General features: G+C 35.0%; 1 long non-coding RNA gene across 3 annotated transcripts in view; it reads left to right on the top strand.

The window, feature by feature from the left end:
• Positions 1-12,630, top strand: part of LOC119538413 — a 97,617-nt gene that overhangs the window by 77,075 nt on the left and 7,912 nt on the right. The window lies entirely within an intron of this gene.

The raw sequence follows: 12,630 nt of genomic DNA, 5'->3' as shown, positions 1-12,630 counted from the left end.
ACTTAAGCAGCCTAGGAAACTAAAACACCTGGACTTGCAATTTTTAGGGCAGAAAGACCAATGGGACCAGGAACTTGGCCTTGAAAAGCTCATAACTTATTAAGGGAGAATTCTTTTGACATATTTTATTATGATTTTTAAGCAGTTTTAAATATTCATTAGTAATAACATCACCTATAATCTCAAAACACTATAAGAGGGCATCATTATCAGTTTTCATATTAAGGAACTGAGGCTCTAAATGTCCATGAACTGATGAGTGGATAAACAAACTGGTTTATACATGCAATGGAATACTATGCAGCTATAAGATGAAATGATGTCATGATGCATGCAACAACATGACTGAACCTTGAGGACATTATGTTTAGAGAAATATGCCAGAAACAAAAGGACAAATACTCTCTGGTCTCACTAATATGAACTAACTATAATGAGCAAACTCTGAGAGTTCAACTCAAGGGCATAGGTTATCATGAGATAGAAAGAGGGTAGAGATTGGGCACTTGATGCATAAGGAGTACAGGATGTTAAATAAGGTTGATGGTAAAGCTTCAGAAATGGATAGCACAATAGTGTGTGATGGTAGCGCAATATTGCAATTATAATGAACAAAGCTGAGTGTGAGTATGGTTGAAGGAGGAAGGCTAGGGTTGTGTTTATCACCAGAAGGAAAGCTAGGGGATAAAAACTGGGACTGTATAATTTCATAAAACCTAAATTAGGGTGGATGATGATGGTGGTTAATTGTACAAAAATAAGAAAGTTTTTACGTGAACTAGAGCAAAAGTATGTCACTATTACAAGGTGTTAAAAATGGGATGATATATGGGAAAATGCAATTAATGCAAACTAAGGTCTATAGTTAACAGTAACATTGTAATAGTCTCTCATTAATTGTAACAAAGGCAGTATACCATAGCTAAATGTCAATAATAAGGGGATATAAGGGAGGGCTACAGGATTTTTTTTTCCTTTCTTTTCAGAAGAAATGTAAATGTTCTCATATAGATTGTGGTGGTGAATGCGTAACTATATGATTATACCAGAAGCCATTGATTGTACACTTAGGACGGATTGCATGGTGTGTGAATACAACTGTTTAAAAAAATAAACAGGAAACTACAAGGGCTGGAAAAAAAAGAAACTGAGGCTCAAATGGCTAACATGTTACCACAGGTCATGTAGTTGCTAACAGAGGAACGACTGAAACTTAGATATTAGCAAATTGGGATTTACAATCTTTCCTTGAAGGACAAGGCATTGAGAAAAGGATGAACAGTAATGTATATCCGAGATAGAAAATACAAGGGGAATTCAAAGGAAGGAAAGATCCAAGAAGGTTTGATTAGAGAGGTGGATTTGCTAGTAAATTGTTCATGATTTTTTATCTTTCCCCATGAATGAGATTGACCTATAATTGTCCTAGCCTTTCTCATACAATTCTTGTCAAGATTTAGAATAATTTGGGTAAGATTGAAACTTTTTGATCCTTGAATGCTCAATAGGACTTTGTAGTAAATCTTCCTGTATCTTTTCTTTTTCTTTGTCATTAAATAACTAGAGTGAAGATGAGTCCAAGTGACTTCACTAAGGTTAACAGAAGGAGCGAGCAGGAGGGCTGAGAAGTGAGCCCAGGTTTTCTGACAACTTCTAGACTATTTGACGTTAACCTTTTGTGGAGGATGAAAAAGTGGATTTTGCATTTAACATGGAGTGGTTTTATAACATGAATTCAAAAGAAGTACCTTTACAGGAAAATTAGGTGGAGAATAATTCAAATAGCTGTTTAGAGATTTGTGTGTGCTCCATACAAACAATTCTAATTTCCTTCAATATGCTACTTCACATCCACAACATTTACTATTTTGACTCTTCTAGAAGTTTACCTATTTCTAATTTCTTTTTTACTTTTGTCTTTAGGTTCCTTTCCCATATTTCAAAGTAAGACTTATTATGGACATTCAGAAAAATTACAAAAGTGAAAGGATCAATAACCTGACTTTAAAAGTTAATATGATTGAGTAAGAGATACTAAGAGAAATGCAGAGAGATCAACCACAATATTGTTACAGAGACAACCAGCTGTCAAGTATAACAACCAATCAGAACACGGGATTCCTTTAAAGGCTATTTTTCCGGGGTGTGGCAAACATTTCTAAAATTTTCAGTCTTACAAGACTCCTTTGAAATTATACTTCTAAGGACAGATTAATATGCATAGAACAATTTTGTTAACGATTTCAAAATTTCTCAAGTGTCTGTAGTCCACAAAAACAATATTCTTATGAATATTTTGGTTTAGTAACTTCCCAAATTGGATTCTTTCCACAAGTTTTATGAGATAGAAGGATCTGTCCCTTGAAAGCTTCATTTCTTTCTTTGACTTTTATTTATTATGAAGATATGCCATTTAAAGAAAAGGATCTAGAATTTCATTAGTTAGCATTAAAAATGAAAAACAGGACTGTAGCACTCAATTTAACAAGCAGACATGAATACGGAAGACTATTTTTTTTTTAAAGTATACAGTTCAGTTGTTTTTAGTATATTTACAAAGTTGTACAACCAGCATCACTGTCTAATTCTGGGACATTTCATCATTCCCAAAAGAAACCTCATATCCATTAGCAGTAACTCAGTATTTCCCTCGTCCTTCTAGCCCCTGACCACCACTAATCTAATTTCTGCCTGTATAGATTTGCCTGTTCTGGACATTTCATATAAATGGATTCATAGAACATGTGACCTTTTGTGTCTGACTTCTTTCACTTAGTATAATGTTTTCAAGGTTCATCCATACTGCAGCATATATCAATACTTCATTCATTTTTATGGCCGAATGATATTCCACCATATGGATATACCACATTTTGTTTATTCATTCATCAGTTGAGGGACATTTGAGTGGTTTTCACTTTTTGGTTATTATGAATAATGCTGCTATAAACATTTGTGCTCAAGTTTTTGGGTGGTCATATGTTTTCACGTCTCTTGGGTAAATGCCTAGGAGTGGAATTACTAGTTCATATGGTAACTTTATGTTTGTTTGAAGAACTGTCAGTTTTCTAAAGTAGCTGAACCATTGTACGTTCCCATCAGCCATGTATGGGGGCTCCAGTTTTGCCATATCCTTGCAAACGCTTTTTATTGCCTGTGTTAGTTTGAAGCTCTTATGTACCCCAGAAGAGGTCGTGTTCTTTTAGTCCTTTCCTGTGGGTACAGACTTGTAGGTGGGCCCTTTTGGTTAGGTTATTTCAGTTGAGATGTGACCCACCCCATTCAAAGTGGGTCTTAATCCTTTTACTGGAGTCCTTTATGAGAAGATAAAACACATGCAGAAGCAGAGCAATGAAACAAAAAGAAACTCATAGAGTAAAGCCCTGGAGAAGCTAAGAGAGAACCCACAGAAGCTCAGAGAGGAAGCCACTGAAGCTAGAAGTTGAAAGCAATGAAACCTGGGAGAGAAGGAAGAGCAAATACTAGCCATGTGCCTTCCCATGCGACACAGGTGTCCCAAATGTTGGCAGCCTTTCTTTAGAGAAGGTATCATCATGTTGAGGCCATAATTTGGACATTTTCATGGCCTCAGTACTGTAAATTTGCAAGCTAATAAATCCCCATTGTAAAGCCAACACATTTCTGGTATATTGCATTCTGGCAGCTTTAGCAAACTGAAACATTACCCATCTTTTAAATTATAGCCATCTTATGGGTGTGAAGTATCCCATTGTGGTTTTGATTTGCATTTCCCTAATGACTATTGATGTTGAGCATATTTTCATGGATTTATTGGCCATTTTTGTATCTTCCCTTGGAGAAATGTCTATCAGATATCTCTCCTATTTTTAATTGTTATTTGTCTTTTTATCATTGTGTTTCATGAGTGCTTTATTTTGGGTACAAGTCCCTTGTCAGATATATGATTAGAAAATTATTCCCTGGTTTGCCAGTTTAGATATATTATGTCCCCCAGAAAAAGCCATATTCTTTGATGCAGTCTTGTGAGGGCAGACATATTAGTGTTAATTAAGTTGGAGCCTTTGGATTAGGTTGTTTCCTTGGAGATGCGACCAGCCCAATTGTAGGTGATAACACTGATTAGATAATTTCCATGGAGGTGTGGCCCCACCCATTCAGCATGGGTCTTGATTAGTTTACTAGAGCCCTATATAAGTGCTCACACAAAAGGAGCTCAGAGCTTCAGCCAAGAGAGAGCAACTGAGAGTGACATTTTGAAGAGGAGCTGCAGTCATGAGGGACACTTGGAAGAATGCACAGGAGGTGAGAGAGGAGCTGAAACACAACCTAGGAGCAAGCAGATACCATCCATGTGCCTTCCCAGCTAACAGAGGTTTTCTGGACGCCATTGACCATCCTTTAGTGAAGGTACCTACAGTTGACGCCTTACCTTGGACATTTTGTGGCCTTAAGACTGTAACTGTGTAACAGAATAAACCCCCTTTTATAAAAGCCAACCCTTTTCTGGTATATTGCATTCTGGCAGCTTTGGCAAACTGAAACGTTACCCATCTTTTAAATTATAGCCATCTTATAGATGTGAAGTGTTGTCCCATTGTGGTTTTGATTTGCATTTCCCTATGACTAAAGATGTTGAGCATATTTTCATGGATTTATTGGCTATTTTTATATCTTCCTTGAAGAAATGTCTATCAGATATCTCTCTTATTTTTAATTGTTATTTGTCTTTTTATCATTGTGTTGTATGAGTGCTTTATTTTGGGTACAAGTCCCTTGTCAGATACATGATTAGAAAATTATTCCCTGGGTTGTTTTTTTTTCACTTTTTTGATAGTAGTCTTTAAACAGAAGGTTTAAATTTTGATGAAGTCCAATTTGTCTGCTTTTTTCTTTTGCCACTTGTGCTTTTGGTGTCATATCTAAGAAATGATTTTGCCTAATCCAAGGTCAAGAAAATTTGTGCCTTTTATTTCTTCTAATAGTTTTATAATTTTAGCTCTTATGTATAGGTCTTTCATCCATTTTGAGTTAATTTGAGTTAATTTGTATATATTGTGTGTGGTTGGGGTCCAACTTCATTCTTGTGCATTGGATATCCAGTTGTCACAGCATCATTTGTTGAAAAGACTATTCTTTCTCCATTGAATTGTCTTGGCACCCTCCTAGAAAATCAGTTGACCCTAAATGTATGCATTTATTTCTGGATTCCATTTCATGCCTATCTTTATTCCATTACTATACTGTCTTAATTACTCTAGCTTTGTTCTAAGTTTCGAAATTGGCAAGTTTGGGTTCTCCAATTTTGTCCTTTTTCAAGATTGTTTTGGCTATTCTGGGTTACTTGCATTTCCATATGAATTTTAGGATTAACTTGACAATTTATGTAAAATATGCAGCTGGGATGTTTATAGGTTTTACACTGAATTTGTAAATTAATTTTGGAAGTATTGCCATCTAGACAATATTAACTATTTTGATCTATGAACTCAGGATGTCTTTCCATTTATTTAGATCTTATTAAACTTTTTTTCATTGATATTTTGTACTTTTCAGTGTACAAGTCTTGTATTTAAATTAATTGCTAGGTATTTTATTCTTTTTAATGCTACTGAAATGGAATTGTTTTCTTGATTTCATTTCTGGATTGTTCATTGCTAGCTGTGATGGTTAATTTCATGTGTCAACTTGGTCAGGTTATGATGTCCAGTTGTTTGGTCAAACAAGCACTGGCCTGATTGTTACTGTGAGGGTATTTCATGGATTTAAATCATTACTCAGTTGATTGCGTCTATGACTAATTACAACTACAATTAACAAATTAGATTGCCTTTAGCAATGAGAAAAGTCCATTCAGTCATTTGAAGGCCTTAAAGAGAGAACTGATGATTTCAGCAGTCAGAAGAGAAGAATTTCTATCTCTACTTTATCCAGCCAGCTTCTGAGGAATTCATTGTCACTTCCATCAGAGTTCCCAACTTGTGGCTTTTCATGGGAAATTTAATGTCATCATTGAGTTCCATGTCACCATAGAGTTCCCAACTTGCAGCCTGCCCTTTGGAATTTGGTCTTGGCAATCCCCGTGGTCACATGAGAGCTAATCCCATAGTAAATCTGTTAATATTTACATATGTGTATATATATCATAATGTGTCATTTATGTTTCTCTGGAGAACTCTAATACACTAGGGTATAGAAGTACAATATATTTTTGTCTGATGATATTTTATCCTGCAGCCTTGGTGAACTCATTTATTAGTTCTAATAGTTTCTTTCTGGATTCCTTACAATTTTCTAGATACAAGGTAATTGTGTGAATTACCTTAAATAGAGATAGTTTTGAATCTTTAATAGAGACTGTTTTGCATCTTCTTTTTCAACTTGGATGCCTTTTATTTCATTTCCTTGCCTTACTTCCAGTATAATGTTGAGTAGAATTGGCAAGAGTTGTTCCTGGCCATGAAAAGACAAATTTCAGTCTTTCACCATTATGTATGGTATTAGCCATGGGTTTTTTGTAGATGCCCTTTGTCAGAGTGAGGAAGATCCCATCTATTCTTAGTTTGTTGGGTGTTTTTATCAAGAAGAATTTTGACTTTATCAATTGCTTTGTTCTAGTATATTGAGTTGAGCATGTGCTTTTTGCTTTTTATTCTGTTAATATGGTGTATTATATTGATTGGTTTTTGTAGATTAAGCCAACCTAACCTATTCTGGGATAAATGCCACTTAGACATAGTTTATAATCTCTTTTATATGTGGTTGGATTTGGTTTGATAGTATTTTTTTGAGGATTTTTGTGTCTGTATTCATAAGGCATATTGGTCTCTAGTTTTCTTTTTTTGTGATGTCTTTGGTTTTGGTATCGGGGGGTAATACTGGCTTCATAGAATGATCCAAGTAGTGTTCCTTCCTCTTCTAATTTTTTGAAAGAGTTTGTGAGAGATTAGTGCTAATTACACTTAAGGTGTCTTAATGCACCTGGAAGTTTGTGTCTTTCTAGCAATTTGAATATTTCATATACGTTATCTAATTTGTTTTCATTTAATTATTAATAGTATTCACTTATCTTTCTTATTTCTTTTAGGTCGATAGTAATGTCCTCTATTTCATTCCTAAATTTAGTAATTTGAGTGCTCTTTGTTTTATTATTGGTTAGTCTAGATAAAGTTGTGTTAATTTTGTTGATCTTTTCAAAGAACCAACCTTTGGTTTATCGGTTTTTCTCTATTCCCATTTCTTTATTGCATCCTTCTTTTTGTTTGCTCTTGGGTTAGTTTGCTCTTTGTCTAAACTATTGAAGTGGATGGTTAGGTTGTTGTTTTGAGATCTTTATTTTTCAATATAGGCTTTCAGAACTATAAAGTTTATTATAGACACTGCTATATCTGCATACCATAATTTTTGGAATGTTGTATATTGGTTTTTGTTTATATCAAATATTTTCTGATTTCCCTTGTGATTTATTTTGGCCCATTTGTTATTTAGGATTGTGTTATTTAATTTCCACGTATTTGTGAATTTGCCTTATCTCCTTTGTAAATAAGTCTAATTTCATTCCATTATGGCAGAGAATATACTTTGTATGATTTTTAAAGTCATTTTAATTAATTAAGACTTGTTTTATGGCCTAACATGTTCTGTTCTGGAGAATGTTCCATATGTACTTGAGAAGAATGTGTATTCTACTTTTGATGGATAGAGTGTTCTATAGGTGTCTGTTAGATGTAATTGTGTTAAAGTGTTGTTCAGGTCATCTGTTTACTTGTTGATCTTCCATTTAGTTGTTCTATCCATTATTGAAAGTGGGGTATTGAAGTCTCTGACTGTAATGGTTAAATTGGGCCATTACTCCCTTCAATTCTGTCAGTTTTTGCTTTCTGTATTTTGGGTCTCAGCTATTAGGTACATATATGTTTATAATTGTTGTATCTTCCTGATTGATCCTTTTATCATTATGAAATGTCCCACTTTATTTCTGGAAACAGTTTTTGTTTTAAAGTCTATTTTGTCTGATGTTAGTATAACCACTACAACTATTATGGTTGTTGTTTTAATGGTATATATTTTCCTGTCCTTTTACTTTCAACTTATTTTTCTTTGAATGTCAAATCTGTCTCTTATAGACAATGTGTATTTGCATCATGTTGTTTTTTTTTAATCTGTTATGCACTGTGCAGGTTTGGATATGTTGCATCCCCCAGAAAGCCGTGTTCTTTAATGCAATCTGTGGCTACAGATTTATTAGTCTTTTGATTGGGGTGGAAACTTTTGATTGAGTGTTTTCATGGGGGTGTGGCCCACCCGTTCAAGGTGGGTCTTGATTAGTTCACTGGAGTACTTAAGAGAGAAGGTAAGATCTGAGGCAGACCCAGATGCTTGCTGACACTTGGAGATGCTTAGAGATGCTTGGAGATGTGGACAGAAGGATGTCTGGAGATGCTAAGCTAAGGGATGAAGCCCTGAGTTTGCCCTAGAGAAGCTAAGAGAGACCCAGAGACATTTTGGAGAATGCCATTTTGGAACACAATCTGGGAGCAAAGGAACAGCAGATGCCATCATGTGTGAATTTGTCTTATCGCCTTCATAAATAGGTCTAATTTCATTCCATTATGGTGGGGAATATACTTTGTATGATTTTTAAAGTCATTTTAATTCATTGAGACTTGTTTTATGGCCTAACATGTTCTATCCTGGAGAATGTTCCATATGCACTTGAGAAGAATGTGTAGTCTACTTTTGATGGATAGAGTGTTCTACAGGTGTTCTGGACACCATTGGCCTTTCTTCAGTGAAGGTGTCCTCTTGTTGATGCCTTAGTTCAGACACTTTTATGACCATAGAACTGTAAATAGGTAACCTAATAAATCCCCTTTATAAAAGCCAATCCATTTCTGGTATTTTGCATAATGGCAGCATTAGCAAACCAGAACACAAACTCTGACTTTCGATTGGAGTTTTTAACCCATTTATCTCTGAGGTAATTACTGGTAGGTAGGATTTACTTCTGACATTTCATTATTTATTTTCTATATGTCTGTCTTTTTTGTTCCTGTTTTCCTCCATTGCTGCCTTCTTTTGTGCAAAGTATGTATCTTTTTTGTAACCTTATACCCCTTCATTTATTACATATTTTGAAATATTAAATTTAGTGGTTTTCATGGAGATTAAAATTTATGACAATCTAATTCAAATCAACAGTAATTTAATTACAATATTATACAAAAACTTTGCTCCTATATAGCTACATTCCTTTCCTCCTACTTAGTGTTGTTATTCTCATACAAATTTCTTCTTTATACATTATAAGCCTTTCAACACAGTTTCACAATTATTGCTTTATGGACTTGTCTTTTGAATCAGGTAGTAGAAAAAAGTGTTCCAAACAACAAAAATACACACTTATATTGTCAGTTATGTTTACCTATGTAGTTACCTTCACCAGTTCTTTTCTTTTTCTTCATGTAGGTTTGAGTTACTGCCTTGTGTCTTTTCATTTTAGCGTGAAGGACTCCCTTTAGTATTTCTTGTGCCAGTCTGCTAGCAACAAATGATCTGTTTTTGTCTGGAAATGTCTTAATTGTGCTTTCATTTTTGAAGGATAGTTTTTTGTTTTGTTTTCTTTTTGCCAGCAATAGAATTATTGGGTAATAGTCTTTTTAGTACTTTGAATCCATAGTTTGCAATGAGAAATCTGCTGTTAATCTTTTGAGGATTCCTTGTGTGTGAAGAGCCACTTTTTCCCTGCTGTTTTCAAGATTCTTTGTCTTTCAACTGTTTGATTATGGTGTATCTAGGTGTAGATCCCTTTCATTTCAATCCTACTTGGAATTTGTTGAGCTTTTTAGATGTATATATTAATGTTTTTCATCAAGTTTTGGGAGTTTGGGGTCATTATTTCTTGAAATATTTTTTTGCCTTTTCTCTCTTCTTCTAGGACAGCCATTATGCATAGGTCTGTGAAGTTCTGTTCACATTTCTTCATTCTTTTACTTTCTGTTCCTCAGACTGGATAATCTTAATTGACCAATTGTCAAGTTCTCTGATTATTTCTTCTGCCACCTAAAATCTGTTATGGAGCCCCTCTAGTGGATTTTCCATTTCAGTTATTGTACTTTTTAACTCCAGCCTTTCTCTTCTTTTCCTTTCCCTTTTTTTTTTTTTAATTTCTGTCTATTGATATTGTCTATTTGGTGAGACATCACTCCATTCTCATGCTTTCCTTTAGTTCTTTAGACACAGTTTCCCTTCATTCCTTGAACATATTAATAATAGTTGGTTTAAAGTCTTTGTCTAACAAGTCCAACATATTGGCTTCTGCAGGACAGTTTTCTATTGATTTTTATTTTTCCTTCTGTATGGGACACACTTCCCTATTTCTTTGCATACTTTGTAATTTTTTTTAAAACTGGAAATTTTAAATAATGTAATTCTGAAAATCAGATTCCTCTCTTCTCCAGGGTTTGGTGTAGTTGATGTTTGTTGTTGCTGCTTTTGTTTAGTGACTTTCTTGAATTAATTCTGTAAATCATAATTTTTGTTGTATGTAGTCACGGAAATATCTGGTCACTTAGCTTAATGGTCAGCTAATGATTGGGCAGAAATTTCCTCCAAGGTTTTAAACCATTTAGGTTCTTAACCTTTGCTAAGGGGCTCTGTGAGCTTGTTGGAGAGTGTCTTCTACACTTCAGTGGGCAGTTTACAACTCTGTCTTAGCTTCATTTCCTTTTTGGGCAAAGACAAAAGATCAGCTAGCAGTGAGAGATTAAGGCCTTATCAGGTCTTTTTGTGGCATGCCTACAGCCCTCCATATGCATGCAGCCTTCTAGATTCACAGAAATATTCTCAAGCTTTTTAAATCTCCCTATTCACACCTTACTCTCCACCTTTCTTTTTTAGATTTTTTGTCTGCCACTTTGTTTCAGCTGTTAATCACTACCTTAGGCAGCTACAATGCTAAACAATTGCTGCTGATTTTCTTTTGACAACAGCCTCAGGAAAAGGCTATTTGCAGTGACTATGTTCTGAATTAAGTCAAATAAAGACCAGCATTCTAGGGAACTTTCACACAGGTCAAATAATGACAACTCTCTGGGTCTGAGGCTTTGGGAGAGCTCCAAACTGTTCTCCTTTCCATGGCTGCTGAGATTCTGGTTTTCATAGCAACTCTCCTTGTGAAGTTGTTGGTTTTTTTGGAAGAGAGGGGATAAAGGAAGTTAAAATGCCACAAAGCTCACTGCTGTTTCTGAGATTCAGTTATTTTTATTGAATAAATGCTCCTTGGATTGTTACAGGCCTTAGGTTAATTTCCAGTGTTTAAAAAAGCTGAAATTGCAGTAAAAAATGTACTACACCAATACTATAGGTCAATAATATGGGGAGGGGATAAGGGGTATGGGAAGATTTTGGTTTTCTTTTTTCTTTTTATTCCTTTTCTGGAGTAATGAAAATATTCTAAATTGATCATGGGGTTGTGTTCTAGTTTGCTAATGCTGCCGGAATGCACAACACCAGAAATGGATTGGCTTTTATAAAGGGGGTTTATTTGGTTACACAGTTACAGCCTTAAGGCCATAAAGTGTCCAAGGTAACACATCAGCAATCGGGTACCTTCACTGGAGGATGGCCGATGGTGTCCGGGAAACCTCTGTTAGCTGGGAGGGAATGTGGCTGGCGTCTGTTCCAAGTTCTGATTTCAAAATGGCTTTCTTCCAGAGGATGTTCCTCTCTAGGCTGCAGCTCCTCTTCAAAATGTCACTCTCAGTTGCTCTTGAGGCATTTGTCCTCTCTTAACTTCTCTGGAGCAAGAGTCTGCTTTCAACAGCTGTCTTCAAACTTTCTCTCATCTGCAGCTCCTGTGCGTTCTTCAAAGTGTCCCTCTTGGCTGTAGCAAGCTTGCTCCTTCTGTCTGAGCTTATATAGTGCTCTAGTAATTTAATTCAGACCCACCTTGAATGGGTGGGCAACACCTCCATTATCCAACCAAATGTCTTGTCCATAGCTGATTGAATCACATCTCCATGGAAACACCTAAAGGATTCCAAAATCTGGTCAACACTAATATGTCTGCCCACACAAGATTGTATCTAAGATAGTGGCATTTTGGGGGACATAATACATCAAATTCGCACAGTTTGTATGCACAACTATGTGATGATACTATGAGCCAGTGATTGTAAACTTCGGATGGTTTGTATGGTGTGTGAATATATCTCAATAAAACTGCATTAAAAAAATAAAAAAATTTTCTATTTTTGCCAGTTTTCTTATTGTTTTATGGAGGCTGGATTTTGGGAGGTCCATACTCTGCCATTTTGAAATGACTTTTGAATATATTTTTAATTAATAATAGAATTACGTGTTAATTATTTTTAACACTTTATGTAAATCTTATATACTCTTGACTAAAATAACATATATTCATTAGAAACACAATGGAAAAGTAACCATATTATTGAATGTTATATTTTCATTAAATCACCATGGAAACATTTTATTTACATGACAATATTTATTGTATAGATTTAACAGGTTGAAAAATGGTAATGTAACCAAGTTATGAATTAATATATGATTATGTGTATTCTTTTTTCACTTTCTCCTGTATTGTAAAATGATCAAAGGGCAATGCCTGAAGCTGCTGAACTGTGG

Source organism: Choloepus didactylus, chromosome 6 (genome assembly GCF_015220235.1).
Source record: "Choloepus didactylus isolate mChoDid1 chromosome 6, mChoDid1.pri, whole genome shotgun sequence".
Taxonomy (NCBI): Eukaryota; Metazoa; Chordata; class Mammalia; order Pilosa; family Megalonychidae; genus Choloepus; species Choloepus didactylus.
This window is presented reverse-complemented; position numbering and strand designations above follow the sequence as displayed.